Source organism: Bubalus bubalis, chromosome 3, assembly GCF_019923935.1.
Source record: "Bubalus bubalis isolate 160015118507 breed Murrah chromosome 3, NDDB_SH_1, whole genome shotgun sequence".
NCBI classification, from domain to species: Eukaryota; Metazoa; Chordata; class Mammalia; order Artiodactyla; family Bovidae; genus Bubalus; species Bubalus bubalis.
Window position 1 is genome coordinate 62,761,116 of NC_059159.1, and position 17,669 is coordinate 62,778,784.

General features: G+C 42.8%; 1 pseudogene; it reads right to left on the bottom strand.

The window, feature by feature from the left end:
- Positions 1 to 858: 858 nt before the first annotated feature.
- Positions 859 to 5,410, bottom strand: LOC123332730 (annotated as a pseudogene).
- Between the last annotated feature and the right edge of the window lie 12,259 nt (positions 5,411 to 17,669).

The window sequence follows — 17,669 nt, forward strand, 5'->3', positions numbered from 1 at the left end:
AGGTGCTTAGATCCATGTGGGGAGTGAAATATATGACAAGCACTCAGAAAATTTTGGCAAATCTTGAAGAGGGGTCAGGGAGTTGAGAACTCTAAGTAGGGCAGGCCTAAGGAAGGAACCCTGGGTAATGTATGGAAAGGAAGAATCAACACTTTTCCTCAGTCAGATGTACTTGCCCACGATGAGAACAGTTTCTATGCAAAGAACATGAAGAAAGCCTCCAGGTGCCATGGAGGCCTGGGCAGGAGGTTTGGAAGAACAAGGCCACTCCCCTAGGCCCACCCACCAGACAAGAGAAAGACAGCGCCCCCACCCAGGGCACCACAGATGGGGGAAAGAAGGAAACCACCTAATACATGCACATTGCTTCATTAACCCACATCAGAACTGTCTCCTGTGGTCTGTCACATGGTCCTATAAACACCTTGGTGGGAGACTGGGAGCAATGGGCCATGGCCTCCCTGCTCCCCTGGCTCAGTTGCAACAATGCCACTGCACAGAGAAAGCGATAGTCCTCGAAATATCCCCACAACTCAGGCATCTGCCTCAGACTGAAAGATGCCTTTTCTATCATCATGCCCAGAGTGATTTGGATCCTTCTGTTCCATGGGAACTAGATCCTGCCACTAAGGGTTTGCATGCTGCAACTGAAGATCCTGCATGCTGCAAGGAAGACTGAAGATCCCACATGCCACAACCAAGACCCAGCAGGGCCAAGTGAAAACATACATAAGTATTTGAAATCAACAACAGAAGTAGTCATAACAGTTCAGTGTATTGAGTGCTTACTCTCAAACACCTCACTAAAGGCTTTTCCTATTGACATTCCCTACATAGTTAAATCATGTCACATCCACCCTAAGATACAGATGTTACAATGGCTTCCAATTTACAGAAGAGGAAACTGAGGCACAGCATGCCAACCTTCAGATCATCTTGTCCCCTCACTCTGGGGACAAGAAGGTTCCTCACTCTGAGGAACCTCATGCCACACAGTACAGCTTGAGGGCTCCAGAGTTTATGAGCAGCACTTGTCAGCTTCTGGGAGAGCTGTGGAGAGGGTGAAAAATACTTCTTGATCTGGACTTTGGAAGAGGACTCTTGACTCCCTTGCTCACAACATTCATATGAGTCATAGCTATCTTGTTATTTTTCTGTAGCACAGGGTATAGCCATTTCTTACCCTAGTGTCTTCTTGGACCTCCCAGTCACTGGAGAAAGTTGCCAGCTGCTGTCCTTGTGAACAGTTTGAAAGCTGGAAAAGGCTAGGAAACATCCTTCTGTTCTCTTGAGTGTCTGGAAAGATGGCATCTTGGAAATTGACTCCATGAGGCAAGAGGTTATAGTTCTCATCCATCCTAATGGAAAAAAAGGAGGCAAGAGCTGTAGACTGGACACCCATGGGGTGTACCATCTTGAATCGAGAGTCAACAGAAGACTGTGACAGTGTTGCCAGTTATACAACGTCTTTTTTATTTTTTAAGTAGAGTTTAATTACAATATTGTGCTAATTTCTGCTGTAAAGTGACTCAGTTATACATATACATACATTTTTTAAATATTTTTTCCATTATGGTTTATCCCAGGAGATTGGATATGGTTCCCTCTGCTAAGGTAGGACCTTGTTGTTTATTCCAAATGTAACATCTGCCATTTGCATCTGCCAATCCCAAACACCCAGTCCATCCATCTTCCTCCCTCCATTGCCCTTGGCAACCACAAGTTAATTCTCTGAATCCATGAGTCTGTTTCTGTTTTGTAAATAGGTTCATTCATGTCATATTTTACATTCCACATATAAGTGATATAATATGGTATTTATTATTCTCTTTGTGACTTACTCCGCTTAGTATAACTATCTCTATTTCTGTCCATGTTGCTGCAAATGGCATTCTTTCTTTCTTGTTATGGCTGAGTAATATTCATATATATGTACCACATTTTCTTTAATCATTCAACTATCAAGGGACATTTAGGCTGTTTCCATATCTTGGCTGTTGGGAATAGTGCTGCTATGAACATGGGGGTGCATGTATGTTCCTGAATTAGAGTTTTGTCCGGGGATATGCCCACGAGGGGGACTGCTGGGTCACATGGTGGACCTATGAATTTTCTGAGGATCCCCCATACTGTTTTCCATAGTGGCTACCCCAACTTACATTCCCACCAACAGTGTAGGAGGGTTCCCCTTTCATCACACTCTCTCCAACATTTGCTATTTGTTCTGTTTTTGATGATAGCCATTCTGCCTGATAGGAGATGGTACCTGGCTGCAGCTTTTATTTGCATTTGTCTAAGAATTAATGACACTGAGTATATTTTTATGTGTGTACTGGCCATCTGCATGTTTTCTTTGGAGAAATGTCTATTAAGGTTTTCTGCACATTTTTTGATTGTTTTTGTTGTTGTTGTTGAATTGTATGGTCTGTATATTTGAAATTAAGCCCTGGTCTATTGCATCATTTGCGAATATTTTCTCCCATTCTTTAGGTTGTCTTTTTTTTTTTTCTTTTTATGGTTTTCTTTGCTGTGCAGAAACTTGTAAGTTTGATCCAGTCCCCTTTGTTCATATTTGGTTTTATTTCTATGACCTTGGGAGACAGACCTAAGGGAAAAAAAAGGTCCAATTTATATCAGAGAACATTTTGGTCATGTTCTCTTCTAGGAGTTTTATGGCATCATGTCTTATGTTTAAGTCTTTAAACCATTGTGAGATATTTTTGTGCAGTGTGAGAGCATATTCTATCTTCACTGATTTACATGGAGCTTCCAATTACACATCTACATGGCTCACATTAGAGGAGTCACTCTCTCTGACTGTTTCTCTACCTCACACTGCATGTATCTATCCTTAAGTTTTTCAAAACATGTGAATTGGGGGATGGGTGCGGGTGAACATTTGTGTATCTCCCAAGCCGCCTTCCTTCTCCTAGTGGAGTGTTCCTTGTTTCCCAGGCAAAGGAAAGCCAATTGGAATGACCCAAGATTCAAGTCCTATCACTGCTACTTATCTCTTGTTTGACACACAACGTATTTCTTAAATTCTCTAAGCTTAAATGTACAATCTATAAAACGAGGATGAAATCAGCATCCTTCTTTGTTTAATGGTGGTGTAAAGAGTGCATTTTTTTAATTTGGAAAATAAAGTTTTCTTGTTGAATAGTTTTAGAGCTGGTTTCCCTAAATAAAGACATGTAAAAATCTAAGTTTCTCCATATCAAGAAGGTACTACCTCATTCCTTGCCAGTTTTATTTAGAAACTGTACTTCTCCAGTATTTTTTTTTTAATTCAACTTAATCTGGCTAAACCACCCAAGCAAACAAAAAGCACGCCATGTATTCTAAACTTAGATATTCTGGCATTAATATGGAAAACAGGTGTTACCATGAGCTTATGGACGCCCCTCTGTGGAACCTGTCTTCTTTCTCAGTGATGTGAAATCTCAAGAGCTCAAAGTTAGTCTGCAGACCAAGGTCATGGCCATTCCAAATACCCTTAATGCTATGCCACATACTGGGAAGATGGGACTTATTGTCCAATCACTATCTGTTAGATTCCATTTTGAGGTTCCTTCCAGTTCCTCTGTATCAGCCTCCTCCTCAAACTGGAGAGAACCAATGCATTAGGGTTCCACCTGCTGTTTTGTATTGCAAACTTCACTTGAGCCCATAACCTGAACCCTTATCTACATGCATTTCGTTGTGACCACATGACAAACTTTCATGGAACTTCACAAGATTCCAGGAGTCTCCCAACAGACAAGGCCTGGTCTAATTCACCTCTCTGTTCTTCACAGCCCTGTGAGCACCTTCCCAATCCCTTAATGCCCCCGCCCCCAGGCCCTTCCTCTATAAATTTTTGCTATTTGGAAGAGCCTGGCATTGAGGTCTGCTGGCAGCTGATATGAGCGAATCTGAGTGAAACAAGAGGACAGCTGGGCTGCATTCCACACCAGTCCCCTCTTGGCATTTAAGCAGGTGTGCAGGATTGAGTAACTACACATTTCTCATCTAACCTGCACAAGGTGTTCTGCATCAGTTACTAGGATTTAATCTCAACCAACCTTGTTTGGCACATTATGAAGGTGAGGCTCTTGAGGTTCTCGACAAGGTCAGTAACTTGCTCAAAATGACAGGAGAATGGAGCCAGAATTCCAACAACCATCTGATTCCAAAGATGTTTGGATTGGTTTTGACCACTGTCCATCCAAACAACACCCACGGCATCCACTTTAAAATATAGCTTTCCTTCTCTATAAGGATTCCACCTCAATTAGGGTTCCACTTTCTTATTTCAAATTCCAGGAGATGCCATCGCCTGAACACTTATCCACAGGGATCTCATCTGCACCACAGACCAACTTGCATGGAACGCAACCAGAGAGGGCTCCTGTCCGATTGCCCTTCATACTCCTGAGAGCACTGTGACCAGGGCCTTCTTCCCCTATTACCCCCCACATAAACCTCTGCTATTGAAAATGGGCTCTTTGTTGCTGGAAACCACCTTGAGCTTTGGCCTGAAACAGTCTTCCCTGGTTAAGCACGGGAGCCATCCCTGTTTTTCCAACAGTGTTAGCCAGAGGCACCCAAGATCTCTGTAGACTCAACGTGAGGAACACCAAAGAGCAGAAAATGGGAAGGAGACCAGGGCATCACTTAACATCGCCCAGACAGGATTCTGGAGGAGTTCCTGAGCCTGCTGGGGATAAAGGTACCTCTGCTGGCCATGCCAATTGGCCGAAGGGATGGTATGGGCGAGAGTTGGCAGGCTCACCTGAGGAAGAAGAAATAGGAGTAATCCTGGACCACAGTGTGGAAGTAACAGGAGAAGTAGCCCAGGCCGGTGAGGTTGAGTCTGGAGCCCCCAGGCACCTCGAGCATGCTGCCCCATGCCTGGTCGCACAGCATCTCGATCTCAGCAGAGTAGAAAAGCCCTGTGTCGCTGACCTCATACTACCAGGGCAGGTAGTTGTACAGGCCGTGTACTTCCTCGTGCAGCGCCAGCACCTTGGTGTGCACGATGATCTCGGCCAGCTCCGCTAGGCAGCCCTCGCTCAGGGGTCTCCACTAGGAGGGCAGCTGGCAGCCACCGGCGGCCTCCAGCCCGCCGGCCAGGCAGAGCGCGGGAAGCCGCAGCGGGCGCAGCATGCCGGCGGCGAGGGCGGGCGGCGGGAGCCGCCGGGTTGGCTCTGCGCCCCAGGCGCGCTACCCGCGGCGCATGGCCAGGGGAGGGGGGGAGCCCCGCGGCGGGAGCGAGAGCGTTGGGGAACCCGAAGTGCCAGGCCCCACCAGCGGGAGGCGAAGCCCTGGGACCTGGCTCCACGCACCTCTGCGGAAGCTCAGCGTGCTGCTCCCTCCTCCGCCTGGATCCTCCTGTGGGGCCTCGCTTGGGAGGCTTTTAAAAGGGCACAGAGAGATCCGGCCACCGCCGCCTCCTGCCCCTCGTGGCTGGGGCGTGGGCGGCAGCGGGAGGGGCGGAGGCGGGAAGCCGTCCAGTGGCGCGGAGTGCTGGGGAGACAGCGCAGTAGGCGCTGGACCGGGATCCCCCCGGCCGAACTCGGTGTTTGCGCCAGCGCAGAGGTCCGCGGCCGAAAAAGTGTGGGGAGACACGGCCCAGCCCTCTTCCGGAGCCCTGTGCACCGACCAGGTGGAAGCTTTGCAGGCACAAAGCGCGCTCCAGACATGGCCTTCTTAGAATGATTGCCGTCAATTGTCATGAGTACTCAGCGTACGTTTTGTATATTCTGAGTAGTTCATTTACACTCAAATGGCACAGAAATCTAACTTTACCGTCTCAGAGTTTACCTTGGAAATTCTGTGTGATCTAATAAACTTTTCCGAATCTCTCTCTCCCTTTCCATCTCTTATGTTTTAACAATGCTCTTAGGAAAGCCTTCAACATCTGAAAAGCCAAAGCCACATTGCTTGGATTTTCCTACAGCTACATGGTCTCATGATTAACCTCATTCCTACTTTCAGATTCTGAACACCCTACACCTGAGAAATAGATTCAGAAGTTCCAAAGAGCTTTTCACAAGTCAATGAGTGACTCTGAAGAGACCTAAACTCTACAGTTAAATCTTTATTTCTAAATTAGGCAGTTCCTTTTATCTCCCAATTGCCTTTATTATTCTTCATGTAGTAAGAAAAAAAGAGATTATTTATAAGTATAAATATTTTGTATAGTCAAAACATAATATATATGAAATAGCATGGATACAATATACATATCATCATACATATGTCACACATACTATATTTACAATAAGCTGATATGCAAAACTGCTGTAAATTGGAAGGCTCTTTGTTCTGCAAGCATCTTATTAACCAGGCTTTCTGCAAGTTTAAGTCTTAGAACTCAGCCAAAGTCTTCTCTGATTGAAAGAAAAAGTTCTTAGGAAATTCAGAAAGTAAAGGTAAGGAGAAAATTGGGGTGGGGGGAGAGAGAAAATTCCAAGGCCTCACATCCAGTGACAACCAAATCTTCCTGAGATCCCCAAGTCTTCAGTTAGGACAATTAAATTCATGCATGCTTCTTGTGGCAGGGTAGAAATCCAGATGGCGTGAGGCAGGGACTCAGGAGGAAGAAGCCATGAGCAGCATGGTCTCAGGGAACCAGAAGACCCTGGGAAGGCTTTGGGCATGCCTTGAAGTGAAATGGCCAGGACTCCAGCCAGTGTGGCCCAGATTCTGAGGGAATGAAGGCTAAAGATCTATGGGGTCACACCAATCCAGAATCCAACCGGTGACTCAATGGACAGATGTGTGCTTAATCACTCAGTCATGTCCTACTCTTTGTGACCCCAGGGACTGTAGCCTCCCAGGCACCTCTGTTCATGGGATTCTCCAGGCAAGAGTACTGGAGTGGGTTGCCATGCCCTCCTTCAGGGGATCTTCCCAACCCAGAGATCAAACCCAGATCTCCCACATTGCAGGCAGATTCTTTACCGTATGAGCCACCAGGGAAGCTGTGACTCAATGGGCCAGATTCTTAGTCCTACAAAATCATCTGTGTTGGAAGAGGAAAGAAGTAAGAGTAAGAGCTCCTCACGGACAATAACTATCCTCTACATAGCTGAAAGTCATCCTGAAGCCTTGATTAATTCTGTAAAAAACAGTTATATTGAGGGAAGCAAGTGGACAGTAGTCCTGATGGTATATGACTCCTCCCGACAACCCCACCACCACCACGGGAGATGGTAGAGTTAAATTTTTCCCACAAGGAGAAATGGCATTTGAGGATGGCATCAGACATGCTACGTTAGGACTGCCCATTTGTCTCTCCTTCAATATATGAGTTAAAATGTTTCATAACGTCTTAGTCTGTTCAGGGTGCCATGGCAAAATACCACAGCCTGATGGGGCTAAATAACAGACATTTATTTCCACAGTGGTGGAGGCTGGAAGTCCAAGATCAGGGTGTCAATGGGATTGGTTCCAGGCTAGTAAACGGCCACCTTTCCTCTGTGTCCCCACATGGCCTGTCTTTTTTGTACATGTAGAGAGACAGAAATGTCTGGCCCTTCTAAGGACACCAGGCCTCTCAGATTAGACCACACTCTTGTGACCTTATTTAACCTTAATCACTTCCCTAAAGGTGCCATCTCCAAATACAGTCTCATTGGGGGTTAAAACTTGAACATAAAAATTCAGGGCAGAGAGGAGGGGATGTGAACAAGGGACAGAATTCAATCCATAACAGTCATTTAGCAGGTGTTCTGCAGGTTTGTAGAGAAAGGGGATATAAAATGGTTTATATTTCTGGCATGCTAACTTAGAGCAAGCATTGCCAAATTATAATATTAACAATAACAACTGCTAACATTTATTCACTGCTTATTCAAAAGCAGAGACATTACTTTGCCAACAAATGTTCATCTAGTCAAGGCTATGGTTTTTCCTGTGGTCATGTATGGATGTGAGAGTTGGACTGTGAAGAAGGCTGAGCGCTGAAGAATTGATGCTTTGGAACTGTGGTGTTGGAGAAGACTCTTGAGAGTCCCCTTGGACTGCAAGGAGATCCAACCAGTCCATTCTGAAGGAGATCAGCCCTGGGATTTCTTTGGAAGAAATGATGCTGAGGCTGAAACTCCAGTACTTTGGCCACCTCATGCGAAGAGTTGACTCATTGGAAAAGACTCTGATGCTGGGAGGGATTGGGGGCAGGAGGAGAAGGGGATGACAGAGGATGAGATGGCTGGATGGCATCACTGACTCGATGGATGTGAGTCTGAGTGAACTCCGGGAGTTGGTGATGGACAGGGAGGCCTGGCGTGCTGTGATTCATGGGGTCGCAAATAGTCAGACACGACTGAGTGACTGATCTGATCTGATCTGATTCACTGCTTACTATGTGCCAAGCACTATTGTAACATATTGCCTATGTTATTGTAATGAATGCTCCAAACACTCAAAATGGACACTGTTACCATCCTCAGGTTAGAGACAGGGGACTTAGGTATGGAAAGGTTAATTGACTTACCCAGGATCACATAGCCAGAAAGGAACTGAGCCAGGATTCAAACACAAGCATCAGATTTCAGAGTTCATGTTCTTAACTACAGCATTAAAATATGGACAAAACAAGCAATGTTTTAAAGGCACAGGTGGGCCCTTTATCAAGAAACAAGTAGAGGGGACTTCCCTGGTGGTCTGTGGCTAAGACTCCATGCTCCAAATTCAGGGAACCCAGGTTCAATCCCTGATCCAGGAACTATATCCCACATGTGACAACTAAAACCCGGTGCAGCCAAATAAATAAATGAATATTTAAAAAGAAGCTGAGTTTATAAATAGTAATAACCTTTGAAGAATCACCAGTGATGGCTAAATGAGGGAGTAACCAGACTAACTAATTTTGTTTTCACCAGCAGCCCTGCTCTATTTTAAGTTAAGTTTATTTTAAATTAGTGCTGTAACTTATGCAGACAAGAGAATAAGGAAGTGTTTTTTTGTTGGTTTTTTTGTTGTTGTTTTTTAATTGTATCTAGTGCTTCAGAGGGCTGGAAAAAGTTTTTCTGTTTCTGCAGACCTGAAGAACCTGATTATTCTTTCCATTTAGATGAACAAATAAATAAAAATCAGTATACACAACTGATGTCTCTCTTGTTGTATAAACTGGACAGAATCAAAACTCTTCCAGTACTACCCAGAATGCATTTTCCAGATGCAGGGGCCTATGAGGGTTGTCCTTCTCCTGGATTCTTCACAGACACATCAGTCATGTTTTTGCTTCTTTAGAAGGTCTGCCAAAGTGCCTTCCTGATTGGGGTTGTTCACCTGGAGCCCTGGACATATGTGAGTATCCCCTGGTGAGCAGCTCCCCTTTGGGGACCAAGATCTTCAAGGAAACAGAGCTCAAGGAAGCCAGGATGGGAAGCAAAAATTCTACAACTGGGTTGTGGGTTCATTGGTGAAATAAGCTGCTTCCACCCCTTAATAACAAGACCCATATGTTCTGGCTGTGGGAGGTAAGATAGCACCATTATGCTTCAAATATACACTATATCCTTCACAGCATGTACAACACCCTTTAAGATTGCACCCCACCCTTTCAGGATGTTGACTCCCATCTGACACACTTGAGTCTTCATTAGCTGTCACACTGTCTCAGTAAGCTTTCAAAATTTGCCCAGTTGTTTCTAGGTGATGCTGTCCTCGGTAAAACCAGTTAATTCCACAGCCAAGGGCACATTGCTGTATTCCCTTTGCCATCAAAGAAGAAATGCTATGAAAATCACTGATCAGAAGCAATGCTACAGGAAGTACCATGATGCTCGAAAATGGGTTCTGTGGACAGAGTTCCTGGAAGAAGCACTGTGGGGCAGGAAAGGCAGATCGACACCTAGAGTGTATCTACTCCAGTGAGGACAAGTCTCCGCTCCCTGCAAGATGGAAGAGGTTCAGTGTAGTCACTTTAGTCATTTCAGTCGCTTGGTTGTGACTGACTCTTTGCAACCTCATGGACTGCAGCACGCCAGGCTTCCCTGTTCATCACCAACTCCCAGAGCTTGCTCAGACTCATGTCCATTGAGTCAGTGATGACATCCAAACATCTCATCCTCTGTCATCCCCCTTTCCTCCTGCCTTCAATCCTTCCCAGCATCAGGGTCTTTGCAAATGAGTAAGTTCTTCACATCAGGTGGCCAAAGTATTGGAGCTTCAGGATCATTTCTTCCAATGAATATTCAGGACTGATTTCCTTTAGGATTTACTGGTTTGGTCTCTTTGCAATCCAAGGGACTCTCAAGGGTCTTCTGCAACACCACAGTTCAAAAGCATCAATTCTTTGGTTCTTAGCCTTCTTTATGGTCGAACTCTCACATCCATGCATGAATACTGGAAAAACCAAAGCTGTGACTAGATGGGCCTTTGTCAGCCAAGTAATGTATCTGCTTTTTAATATGCTGTCAAGGTTGGTCATAGCTTTTCTTCCAAGGAGAAAGCATCTTATAATTTCATGGCTGCAGTCACCATCTGCAGTGATTTTGGAGCCCCCAAAAATAAAATCTCTCACTGTTTCTATTGTTTCCCCATCTATTTGCCATGAAGTGATGGGACTGAATGCCACGATCTTCATTTTTTGAATGCTGAGTTTTAAGCCTTTTCAGCTTTTTTCACTCTCCTCTTTCACTTTCATCAAGAGGCTTTTTAGTTCCTCTTCACCTTCTACCATAAGGGTGGTCTTATCTGCATATCTGAGGTTATTGATATTTCCCCTGGCAATCTTGATTCCAGCTTGTGCTTCATCCAGCCCATCATTTCGCATGGTGTGCTCTGCATATAAGTTCAATAAGCAGGGTGACAGTATATAGCCTTGACATACTCCTTTCCCAATTGGGAACCAGTCCATTGTTCCATGTCCGATTCCAACTATTGCATCTTGTCTGCATACAGATTTCTCAGGAGACAGGTTAGGTGGTCTGCTATTCCCATCTCTTTAAAAATTTTCCACAGTATGTTGTGATCCACAAAGTCAAAGGCTTTAGTGGAATCAATGAAGCAGAAGTAGATTTTTTTTCTGGAATTTTCTTTCTCTTTCTATGATCCAACAGATATTGGCAATTTGATCTCTGGTTCCTCTGCCTTTTCTAAATCCAGCTTGAACATCTGGACGTTCATGGTTCATGTACTGTTGAAGTGTGGCTTGGAGAATTTTGAGCATTACTTTGTTAACAAGTGAAATGAGTGCAATTGTGTGGTAGTTTGAGCATTCTTTGGCATTGCCTTTATTTGTGATTGGAATGAAAACAGACTTTTTCCAGTCCTGTGGCCACTGCTGAGTTTTCCAAATTTGCTGGTATATTGAATGCAGCACTTTCATAGCATCATCTTTTAGGATTTGAAGTAGCTCAACAGGAATTCCATCACCTCCACTAGCTTCATAGTGGATGCTTCCTAAGGCCCACTTGACTTCACATTCCAGGATGTCTGGCTCTAGTTGAGTGATTACACCATCGTGGTTATCTGGATCATGAAGATCTTTTTTGTATAGTTCTTCTGTGTAGTCTTGCCCCCTCTTAATATCTTCTGCTTCTGTTAGATTCATGCCATTTCTGCCCTTTGTTATGCCCATCTTTGCATGAAGTATTCTCTTGATATCTCTAATTTTCTTGAAGAGATCTCTAGGCTTTCCTTTTCTATTGTTTTCCTCTATTTCTTTGCATTGATCACTTAGGAAAGCTTTCTTATTTCTACTTGCTATTCTTTGGAACTCTGCATTCAGATGGATATATCTTTCCTTTTTCTCTTTTTCTGTTTGCTTCTCTTCTTTTCTTGGCTATTCGTAAGGCCTCCTCAGACAACCATTTTTCCTTTTTGCGTTTCTTTTTCTTAGGGATGGTTTTGATTGCTGCCTCCTGTACAGTCTTATGAACCTCCATTCATAGTTCTTCAGGCACTCTGTCTATCAGATCTAATCCCTTGGATCTGTTTGTCACTTCCACTGTATAATCATAAGGAATTTGAATTAGGTAATACCTGAATGGTCTAGTGGTTTCCCTACTTTCTTCAATTTAAGTTTGAAGTTTGCAATAAAGAGTTCATGATCTGAGCCACAGGCAGCTCCTGGGACCATAATAAGGCATTGGTATAGGTCCCAACTACTGACAGAGTAAGCCCTCAGCTTTGGGGTTAGTGAGGCTGACCTTAGTAAGATAAATTCAGAAACACAAAGTGAGCAAATACTAGTGGGAAAATGGTACCAACCGACTTGTTCAACACCAGGCAAACACCAAGTTTAACCACAAAACTTCAGTTTGTAAATAACATATCTGTAAAGTGCAATGAAGTGAAGCAAAATGAAAAAATACATGCCTATATCCTAGGTATATATAAATATAGGTATGTCCTTATATATATTATATATATATATATATATACATATATACATATATACATATCATATTGGTGATTTTATATATGTATGTATGTATATATATATATATATATATATATATATATATATATATATGTTTTTCTGACAATGCCTGACTATCACATTATCCAATCAAACCCCTTCACCTGTCATTTTAATACTGTACATGTGGAACAAGGCTGACCAGAGACATATGGAAAGGCTGAGCAGAGACCAACAACTTAAAAGACAATCTTCCCATTATATCATATTTCCCAGTTGTATGCTGCCTTTTTGGAGGTTCTCAATGCGCTATGTAAATATTAAATCATTCTTCCTTCTGTCCCCTTGAGAGGCAGGAAGCCAGCATTATTTCACAGACAAAGAAGCTAAGTCCCAAGGGTTAAATGCCTTGCCCTGGTCACATAACTACAGACAGTTAGGGGTGCTGGGAATAGGGCTTGGGGTTAGGAATCCCTGCCTGGGGTCCCTTGGCTCCCAAACAGCGCCTTCCTTAAAGATAATTCTGTGTTCAAACTCTGTGGGAATCTTGCTCTGTAACAGAGAAGTTATGGGACTGCTGACATGCCACATACATTGTCCTTCCCTTGCCTGTTCATACAGAGTACATTTTCAGAAGGCTGGTTTAGGACATGTAGGCACTGTCTATAATAGCTTCAATCCATCCAATCTGGGGACCAATATTTAGCCTAAACAAACATTCTGGTGCTGAATCCATGATAATTCTATCAGGAGAAGACAGAAACAAGAGGGATGGACTCTTGATAGACATCTCACTCTATAGTTTTCCATATCTGCATTTCAGAAAAAGAAGGAGCTAAGAGTGGAGTTGACAAGCACCTCGCTGGAATGCATCGCTCTGTTAGGTGTTAAACACTGTGCTCACATTTTTTCCTCACTCTGTCACAGTGAAGACTTGGCCAGACCCCTTTTCACAGTTGGCAAAACAGAAACAGGGGGACTAGTTGATTTTTCCAGAAGCTGAGCTGAGGGTCTAAGAATTCCTGTTGCAATTTTAAGTGTATCAAACTAAATCCCCACCATCCTCTTGTGTAAGTTTCTAGATGCCAAATGGAAGTGGTTATGTATAGATTGAGCATCTTGACACTGTTGTCAATCACATGTACATTTCAACAAATAACTTGCAACATTTCCCCTTCAACTGCCATGTGTCAGGCACTATTCTAGGCTCTGGGCATACAGAAGTGAATAAAACAGAGCACCCTCCTTTGGGGGATAATATCCACCAAAAGTCAAATTGGTGCCATCAACAGGTTGGGGAGAGAAAGGCTTGCCTTGGAAGACACAGCCTTTACCTGCAGAAGACTGGCTTGAGAACCTTGTTCAATGTCCTCTGAAACACCTTCTCTTAAATAGAGTCCATGGAACTGACCACGGTTAAGATTTAGCATGGTGGGGCTCAGATGAGTCTCTAAGGAACCAAGTTCCCCTTTATATTTCAGAGCATAACCAACCCTCAGACTGAGAACAAGGTGGGTTTCATTGATGTCAGTATCATACTGTTCCCTTTCACATCAGTGTCCTCGGAGGCAAATGGAAATAAGCCATAGTTGAGAAGTGGAGAGAGGGTATCTGTGTGATTATTCTAATGCTGCTCTGACTTTCCCTGAGATATTATCAATGAGTGGTTCTTTCCCACAGGAAGTGAAGTCTCCTGGGGAGGTAGTAGAAGCCATGGCAGGCTGAATGGGACACAGTTCTTAAAAGGGAACAGCCGTCATGCTAAAGAGAAGACCCACAGCTGGGTCCACTCTCTAGACTGAACTCACACACTGTGTATCCTGGACAAATTCTCACCTCTGAGCACTTGCCTGAGTCCTCAGCTCTTCAGTACCTGTCCTGAGAATGTATGAAGCTGACTGAATAGCACACATGGGAAATTTCATTAAGACCCAAGCATACATACCACTGTGTGTTTTCAATTTGCTGGTTCAGTGTTTTGGCCAGCTACATAGAAGAGTTAAAATCCTGTTGGAAAGCTTGCTGTGAAAAAGGCTCTTATTCCAGAGGAAGGATCTCACAGGATTTTTGGCTTGATGGGACACTGTGATGACTGTTGAGAAATGAAGAGAAAATTGGGAGCAGTTCAGGGATTCTTATGTTTACTGTGAAAGCATTGGAATAACAGGGTTAATAAATATAACTGAAACATAAATAATGCTAGATTGCAGCCCCTTTTCTGGCATCAGGAAAAAAGTCCAACAGGTTCATTTATAGCAAAATCCCAAAGGCATCACAGTTGGAATGTTTTTTTTTCCCCTGATTTTTTTTTAGTTGCCTTTGGCACGTATTAACCTTTCTTTCTGTGCTCTCATTGCAATGGCATAATGTGGTCAGTATTTCAGCAACTTCTACTTCTAAGATAAAGTACATTGCAGAAGAATATCTTTTTTTTCCCAAATTTTCCATTACTGACTTTTTTCCATTTAAAAATTCTATGACTTACTGCCAGTGCAACTTCTTTACACATTACAGCCTTTAAAAATAAGCTTTCTAAATTTTCATTAATAATATGAACACTACATGTAATGACAAGCAGTGAGCAGGCACTGAATAACTGTTAAATGAATGGACAAATATATATGTTCTGTATCTATAAATGTACAACCTCAGCTGAAAGTTTATCCAACACTGAAACAATTTACTCAGTTTAAATGTCATCTTTTCATGTAATAAATTTGTGTGTTCAAACTAAGAAAAAAAAATGTGGGCTTTGGGATTAGATTATAACTATAATATAATATAGCTATACATGTTCTACTCTTTATTTACAAAAAGGAGTGCTTTGTGGAAATACCTAAGCTTAACACTCAGCAATAGAAGCAGGAAACTCTTCTGGAATAACTCTTTTAAAGAATTCCACTTGATGTACAATACGTTCCTTTGGATCTCTCTCCTCTTCTCAATCTCAGCTTAATCTGACACGAATCTCTAGATCTTCACTCCAGAGCTTCTCATTCCACTTCAATCCTTTCCTGGAGTCAATTCCCTCCGATTTCTAGTAAAAAACTTTGGGAAAAATAGGCTTTTAAAAACTCTTATGGCTTTTTTTAGCAATAACTTCTGAACTTCAATTTGGAGGAGAGCTCATTCCTGTAACCAACTTCTATCACAGTTGCTAAATCAATGCCACCCAGAAGTGTGGCTTCCTTTGCTCAGTTCTCTTATCTCCTCTCCAAAGGGGAAATGTAAGAGGGAAATATAGAGGGATCTGCCCTCTGAATACAATACCTACCTCCTTTTACTACTTTCTGACCAACCAGCCTCCCATCACCTAATGGATGGATTCTCTCCAGTATGACAGACACTGTAGAGACAGGAGATTCTTTACTCCTTTTCTCCTGCTTTACTACTTCTTTACCCACTCCTTCCTCTATCTTCCCACAAGAGATGAAGATGTACTGATTTTATTGCCCAGCACCCTGGGCATGCCTCAGGACACATTTGCCAGGAGCAGGCTCATGGTGCCTTGGAGGATTACATGGATGGGGACAGCTTTCGTGTCAGCATCCTTCTGCACACTGTGCAGAATCTCTCTTCACAGAGCATTCATTTCTTTTCTCCACCTCTTCCACACTTTACAGTGGCATGCTAAGTGGGCCAGACTTCTCTCTAGTTCTCTCGCACTCCAAAGTTACATCTGAGTGGATTGCACCAATATTTAGGTTCAGGGTGAAAAACATAAGCTCCTCTTAGACGGTGAGCCTGAATCAAATACTTCAACTCAGCTTCGACCAGAACATTAAGCCCTGTCTGGTCCTAGGGCCTGTTCAGTTATAAATTGGGTGGTACCGGAGTGCCTCTCATTATATGAGAATTCAATGTCTGGGTTATTTAAAAGAAGCAAAACTTCTTAAAGAAAAAAATATTCATTAATAAACTGACTACTTATAAAATTAATGTCTTACTGAAGACCCATTCTTTCAAGACATTAGTATCCATCCTACCAACATTATAGCAGACAATAAATTCAAGGACAGTAAAAGTGAAAAGAAATTGTAAATATTGCAAAAGGTGCAGGATTTCATGAAGTTGATGAAAGCAATATCACAGAACTGTTTAAAATATATCAAGCCAATAATAAATGAGAATACACACAGTTTGTGAAGGTTGTGGTTTAATCACTAAGTCATGTCCGACTCTTGCAACCCCATGGACTGTAGTCTGCCAGGCTCCTCTGTCCATGAGATTCTCCAAGCAAGAATACTGGAGTGGGTTGCCATTTCCTTCTCCAGGATATCTTCCCAACCCAGGGATCGAACCCGGATCTCCTGCATTGTAGGCAGATTCTTTACCAACTGAGCTTACGAGAGAGGCCTTTATATACAACTTGACCAGTTAACAATTTAAGAAGAGAAAATAAAGATGTTGACAAAAATACAGAGCACATGGGTAAAAATTAACATTTTGAATATTTTTGCAAAAGTAGCCCTTTTCTGACTATATGGCAAAAGTTAAATGTGAAGTAAAAAATATTTTATCCTACTATTATACAAGTGCATCTAAAAACCATTAGTGACCTGTTTGGCTGATCTATTGCTGCATAAGAAACCACCCATATATTTAAAGACTTAATAACAATGTAACATTTCTCCCCATTCCTCTGGATGATCTGGTAGTTCTGCTTTACATGGTACCTTTAAGACTCTTAGAAATTTTCTTGTTTAGCTGAGAGGATCACTGAGATACTCTAAATCTTGCTCATGTTTTAACAGAGACATTGACCCTGAGATCATGTTTTACTAACAGCATTCTGGATTTCATCTTCAAACCAAGGCCATTTTTCACTTTGAGAAATTTTACTTGGAGAGATGAAAGCAATTTTATTATCAAACCCACAAGGTCTAGTGCCTTTTCAGTTCTTCTAAATTTGCTTGAAATCTAAACATTCCCTTCTTTAGCTCAAGTAGCTCCTCCTGGACTTTACCACAGGTGTCTAAAAGGAGGCAGATGACACGTTCAACATCCTGTCCAGGAAAATCCTTAGCCAGACCCCAAGTTCATGAGGCACCTCTTCTAGTTCCCATATTTCCACCAGCATAGTTCTAGTAACTGTTCTGTGGCTATAGAACTCAAGTTCTCTTTCCTGCAGCTTCCAGTAAGATAGCCTCCACTGTGTTTCAGCCTACACCAAACAGTCTCTTTGTCATTCCTCCAAACTTCTCCACTCTTCCACCAGACACAAAATCAATGCCACCTGTGGTGGCAGGAGTCCACATGGCTCTGTTTTAGCTATTGACTGCTACATAACACATCACCCCAAATCTAATGG